The 6,620-nt window shown below is 39.6% G+C and overlaps 1 protein-coding gene across 1 annotated transcript in view; it reads right to left on the bottom strand.

The window, feature by feature from the left end:
• Cul4b (cullin 4B) overlaps nucleotides 1–4,040 on the bottom strand; it is a 58,842-nt gene extending 54,802 nt beyond the window's left edge. The window contains exon 1 of the mRNA XM_023707924.1: nucleotides 4,022–4,040. The gene's annotated coding sequence lies outside the window, so the exon portion shown is untranslated. The remainder of the gene's footprint in view (nucleotides 1–4,021) is intronic.
• Between the last annotated feature and the right edge of the window lie 2,580 nt (nucleotides 4,041–6,620).

The raw sequence follows: 6,620 nt of genomic DNA, 5'->3' as shown, positions 1-6,620 counted from the left end.
AATGGCTGAGAAAACTCAAGTCAAGCAATGATGACCCAGCAGCCCAGTGTGATGGTGGTGCACACCTGTAATCTCAGTACTCAGGAGACTGAAGCATCTCTGAGTTGAAGGCCAGCTTAAACTGCAAAAACATATATAGATATACATAGATGGTTATCTATATCTCTATCTATATCTCTATCTATCTATCTATCTATCTATCTATCTATCTCCCTCCAAAGCCTATGTGGTCATAGGGGGAAGTTTCTCAGAGGTGGGTAGAGCTAGAACATGTGACTGATTCATAGTGTAATACTGGGATTAAGGGTGTGTGATTCCTAAATTGATCTAATGACTGGCTTGGCACTGCCCTAATCCCAGTAGCCTACACAGAGCATAAAAAGGGCAAAGAATAAGCGCTTGTCTGGCAAGCACAGGGCCTGAGTTCAATCCCTGGTTCCACCAAAAAAGGGGGGGGGAGGGGGAAGAAAAATGCTGTTAAGATTCTTATTTATTTTGCTGCCTTCTACCCACCATGAACTATTTTCCTCTGCAAATCCACCCTCTCTTACAGCCAGCTGATTATCCACTGAAACCTCTACAACCTGTGAGCTAAATAAATGTTTCCTCTTTTAACTTTGAGGTCAAGAATTTTGTCTCAGCAATGAGAATAGTAACTAAGACAATGATCCAACTATATGATATGAATTAATCATTTTCTTATCCTGAGTTTGCTCTGTAAAAGGAACTTAACAGACGTTGAACCTATAAGTGCTAAGTAAAATATAAATACATAACACAAATGTCATCGAAAAAACCTTTTATCTTCAGTGTAAAATGATCTAATCAACCTGAGACTGACACAGTACATTAATCATTTGAGCTTGGTTCCTTAGCTCAGAACTTTTGCTTTGCCATTCCTGTACATCATCTGCAAAGCTGACTGAGGGGCTAACAGAAGCAGGCCATTTCCCCTAGGAGTCCAGAAGTAGGGAACCAGACCAGCCACAGATTACTCTTCTGTTTGGTACTGCCAGGTCATTAAGGTAGCACACTTGTTCACATACTGACTATCCCAAGTGTTCCCTGGACAGGTGTCATTTCAACCAGTTGATTGTTCTACTGAATAAATATGATAAAATTGTCATTTTTATATTTCATGTCATATAATCTTATACGATATTCAATTTTTGGCCACCCTGTATTTAAATAATTTGATTAGTAGGGCTGGCAAGATAGCTCAGCAGTCTAAAGCACCTGCTTAGGCAAGAGTAGGTAAGCGCAGGGACCACGGTTTGATCCCTGGCACCACATGAAGTGCCAGCCCCGACCCTTAGAGTTTGCTGAGTCAGCCAGAAAAAAAAAATAATTTGACTTAGTAAGTGGTTAGTGTTTGACCTATTCTGACAAGCAAAAGGCCAATGTAGGATTACAGCTGCTGCTCATGACTGCACAACAGAATTACTCGTGGAATTAAAAAATCTTTGTCCTGGTCCAAACTTAGCCCAATTCAAGCAGACGCTCTATCCGTACGGCTTCCATTATCCACATATTTAAGAAGCTTACTGGGTGATTTTTACACACTTTCGAGGTTGAGAGAGGAAAATTATATATAAAGTCTGCCTTATGATTTGAATGGGACTAACAAGCTCCCTACTCCCTTTAATGCCTAAAATTTCAAAATTATCTCTTCATTCCTTTGGTTAAACATTGCCTCCTTTGCATGGAACCCCTCTTCAAATGCAAGTTAGCCAAGGAGTCCTAGGTCTCCTTAAGATTAGTGCTGGGGGGCACTAATACAAAAGCCATGCAAAGTGAGGTAAACCAAACTAGAAGGCAATACAGAAAGGGGTGAGGAAGGTAAGACTGTCAACAAAGAAGGAAAGATTTCTCAGAATACATGTTGTGAACTGACAGTGTTGCTTAGGGCCAACCCTGTTTCTAATGACTACATAATCAGGATCTAGTGAAGTCTGGCAGTTTAGCTCACGTGATAAGTCACATGAAAAACTAGATATAGTGGTGCATGCCTATAATCCCAGCACTCAAGAGGCTGAGGCAGGAGGATCTTTGCAAATTTGAGACTAGAATTTGAGACCAGTTTGGGCTACAAAGTGAGCTCTTGGCCAGCCTGAGCTGCACAATGAGACCCTGTCTCAAAAAGACAAAAAAAAAAAAAAAGATAAGAAAATAATCATATGAAAAGAAATTAGCATTTAAAAAAGATATTTAGGCTAAGGAGATAGCTCGACAGTCTAAGCACCTGTCTAACAAGAGGAAGGACACAGATTTGATGGCCAGTACCAAATGCCGTGCTGACCCCTGAATCCTGGAGGTACTGTGCTGGCCAACAAAACCAGTTGTGGTGGCGCATGTCTATAATCTCAACACTGGGGAGGCTGAAACAGAAGGATCACTATGAGTATGAACTGTGCAGCAAGACCCTGTATCAAAATAAATAAAAAAATATTTTTTAAAAATTAAAATAAATGGATAGACCATTCTATTAGGGGAAATTAAATCATGCACACATGTTTAAATATGGCATTGATTGTCTTGTGTGAGAACCTAAAAATGTAAATAAGGACTAAAATAGATGATAGATACTGGAAAGTGGGAAGAAAATACTCAAATGGGAAGGGAAACAAGTGAAAAAGGAGAGGAGAGGGAAGTAAAGGAAAAGAAAAAAGACAATAATTGGGAATTACAAACAAAAGCTTTTGTAAATAATGATGGAAAGAGGGGGCTGGGGAGATAGCTTAGTAGAATAAGCAAAGCGCAAGGGCCTGAGTTCAATCCCTGGTTCCACCAAAACATAAATAAATAAATGATGATGATGGAAAGAAGAGTTGAAGGGAGAGAATGGGAATGGGGAAAAAAAAGAATCAAGATATGTTGTGTAAAGGCACAAATTCCCTACAATGAATATGATCACCATGTGTATCAAAAGTACACCAGTAAAATTAATTAAAAAAAACTCATAATGAAGTTAATCATTATGTACTGCAAATACTGACTTACAAAATTAAAACTTTGAAAGAAAAAACTGGAATCAAAAATAAAGAATACCGCTAGGTGCACAGCTATACTGCCAACACTCCTGAGGCTGAGGCAGGGGGCCTGACAGAGAGAGAGAGACAGACAGACAGACAGACAGACAGAAAGACAGACAGAGACACAGACAGACAGACAGAGAGAAGGGCAGGCAGGCAGGCAAGCATAAAACTAAGTAAATTACAGTCAATCAGGTCACCAGAAAAGCACATAACCAGTATATGCTATCTTGAAGATACCAGGTAATAGAAGGAGTATTTAAGACATAAATACATGAAGAAAGTTAAAATCTAATCTTATAATGACCTCATTTTCAAAATTATATTTGCATATGTACAGACTTTTAAAAAGGTGAATCATATGCCAGGCTATTTTAAAAAGCTATTCTCAATCATTTTTATTGTATGACTTGGATAATTGGAATAGGGAATAAAAATTAGGCTATTAAGGAGCCGGGGAGATGGCTCAGTGGAATAAGTGCTTCCCTGGCAAGCGCAAGGGTCTGAGTTCAATCCCCGGTTCCACAAAAAAAAAAAAAAAAAGGCTATTAAAAATTTTGTGCCAATCAATATGTAACTCCACCTTTTAAGAGTTGATGGCCATATTCTTTTAGCATCACTCAAATTTCAAAGTTTTTGGACAAAATATTACTTGAAAACATTCTCACTGTAAAACAATCTAAACAAAATGCCCTCTTGAACAATGTTTCCCTAATCCCAATTCTCTTTGGGGAAATATTCTACCTTACTAGTTTTCATTGCTTAGTTTTACCTGATGTTCTCTGTAAAAATAATTTACTTGTTTTCTATACACATTGGTAATAATTATTTTTTCAATTATTAATACATGTTTGCAATATAAAATGATTATATTATGGTAATGGGGAGCTGGTACATGCACATAACACATCTCAATGCTTTTTACTCCCCCTTTTTCTTTTTACAATTATTTAGACTTAACTATAAGTTTTACTAATTCATTTACTCACCATTTTCTTCTAAGCTGACCCCATCCTCACTTCTTTTGTCTGATTTAATTGGTTGTGACATATTCTTCAAGGGCTGTGTTAGAAAACAGAATTCACTATTACAGCAGCCTTCTCCCATATCTGTACGATATTACAGACTCTAGTTTCCCAACAAATTATCTCCTATTTGTTCTGTATCTTCAAAAAACTCTCATTGATCAGATCACACCCTCCCCTTTTATCCTTTGTTCTTTCTTAGGAGAAAAACATTCGATCAGACTAACATTTTAAGTTGAAAGTCTGACATGCTTTTTGAAAATTACAGTGGCTTATGCCCCCACTAACTTGAATGCCCAAAACAAAAACCAAACTAAATTAAAACTACTACTCAGCATGTCCTCCAGTTACTTCTGTGGGTCATAGAAGGCCTGAATGAGGTCACAATGCTATGATTATCACTGTGGGGGCCATTTTGCCGGCCAATTTTATCTATAGATAACTATGACTCTAATATACTTTACTTAAATTCTTAATATTACAAGTAAAAGATTATAACTTTTAGCGGCTGGGGATATATCTCAGCGGCATAAGCGCCTGCCAGGCAAGCACGAGGTCTAGAGTTCTATCCTTAGTACCAAAGGGGGGAAAAAGATTCTAACTTTTAAGAGTTTGAAGATGACTGAAATAGTACGAGAATAATTTAAATTTCTCTCAAACGCCATTATCCTCAGAAACTTGTGACCGAAAACAAGGACCACCTTCAGAAAGTTTCTAAAGCATATCCCCCCATCTCACAACCCCTCAGACTGGTGATTTACCCACCATTATTAGAGGATGAACAGAATTTGTGGTTTCGTCCCTGCTCTCACGAAACCTCAGAGCCGAGGAGTCCTTCCACCTCAGAGCCGAGGATCCCTTCTGAGGGCTAAGGTCTTACATCCTGGGTTCAAGCTAAGTCCTGCCTATCGAGCTTAGCCAATTGATGGCGTTCTACATGATGGACAACAGATCTGTCCAATCACTGTCGAGAAGTGCCAATATGTAATATGGCATGGTTGGCGCCAAAAGCATTTAAAAAAAAAAAAAACAACCTCTAAACTCTCCATCACTGACAGAGATAGACTTCTCAAAGTAGACCTATTCTATCTTTAATAATAACCAAGGTTGTTACGTGCTAAGACTGGCACAATTCGTAAACATATACGACTGACAATGTGTGGTCTTATTGCCCCTGGGTGGTGGCGAAAGTTCTAATTCTCCACTAGGTCTCCTCTTATACCATCCCAACCTGAAGAAGTAACATCAGGGTTCCTTGCGGTCTCCACTAAGGGGAAAGAGAAATGGGGGCAATCTGATGACAAACTTCCAAGTCGGGGAGAAACTTAGGCTCCCCACTCCACCATTTTTGGGTTTGTTTTTGTTTTTGTTTTTTGTACAAGTGCTTAAACCCAGGGCCTTTGCACTAAGCTGCATCCTTTGGCCTTTATCTTTTATTTTGGGTCTCGCTAACTTCCTAAATTGCCCAGAGTAGGCCAGAAAATTATTCTCTGGGCTTGAATATAGGCCCTGGTTGGTTTTGTGGTTTTTTTTTTCCTTTTTCCTTTTAAGCAGGCCAAGTCCCTAGGTGGTTTTTTTTGGTTGTTTTTTTTTTTTTTAATGCATAACCAGGGATTGAACTAAAGCCCTTGCACTTGCCAGGGAAGCACTTACTCTACTGAGCCATCTCTCCGGCCCCGGCTAGAAAATTAGATCCTTCTGTCTCAAGCACCCAGAATGCTGCAATTACAGATGTGTGTCACCATGCTGTTTCGCAGCTCTGCCATTTTTGATATGGGTGAATTTTTCTTGGCATCTGGCTACAGTAGATCAGGGATCTAAAATTCCCTGTGTAGGGCCTAGGAGATAACTCAGTGGCATAAGCACCCGCCTGGCAAGCACAAGGTCCTGAGTTTGATCGCCAGTACCAAATAAATATATAAAATAACATTTTCTGTGTTGCGAAGATTCACTTTTCCTGCTCCACTGTCTAGAAAGAAAGTTTGATTGGAACTTTGCACTATTGGTATTTCACATACACCTTTTCCACTGGTGTAAATGGAATATATATTTATTTCTCATCTGTTATTGCTAGAATAAGAGAAAGCTATTGGAATATAATAGAATAATTGTAAAATGGTGACTGTATTGGTGTTCATTGTAAAATTCTTTAATCTTGCATGTACAAAAATTCATAATAACTGGGCATGGTGGCACACACCTGGAATCCCAGCACTCGGGAGGCTGTGGCAGGAGGATCTTTATGAGTTCCAGACCAGCCTGGGCTACAAGTGAGCTCAAGACCAGCCTGAACTGTGTAGCAAGATCCTGTCTCAACATGACAAAATAGGGCTGAGGAGATTGCTCCGCGGTCTAAGCCCCTGCCTGGCAAGGGCAAGGACCTGAGTTTGATCCCCTGGTACTGCATGCCATGCTGCTTTGCCGCTTTGCTGCCGTGCCACATGCCAGCCACCGAAACCAAGTATTGTGGCATATGTTTGTAATCCCAGCACTGGGGAGGCTGAGACAGGAGGATCACTGAGTCCTAGCTGTGTAGTGAGACCCTATACCAAATAAATACATA

Source organism: Octodon degus, unplaced genomic scaffold (assembly GCF_000260255.1).
Source record: "Octodon degus isolate 3935 unplaced genomic scaffold, OctDeg1.0 scaffold00319, whole genome shotgun sequence".
Classification (NCBI taxonomy): domain Eukaryota; kingdom Metazoa; phylum Chordata; class Mammalia; order Rodentia; family Octodontidae; genus Octodon; species Octodon degus.
The sequence above is the reverse complement of the archived record's forward strand: the minus strand, read 5'-3'. Positions and strand labels throughout refer to the sequence as shown.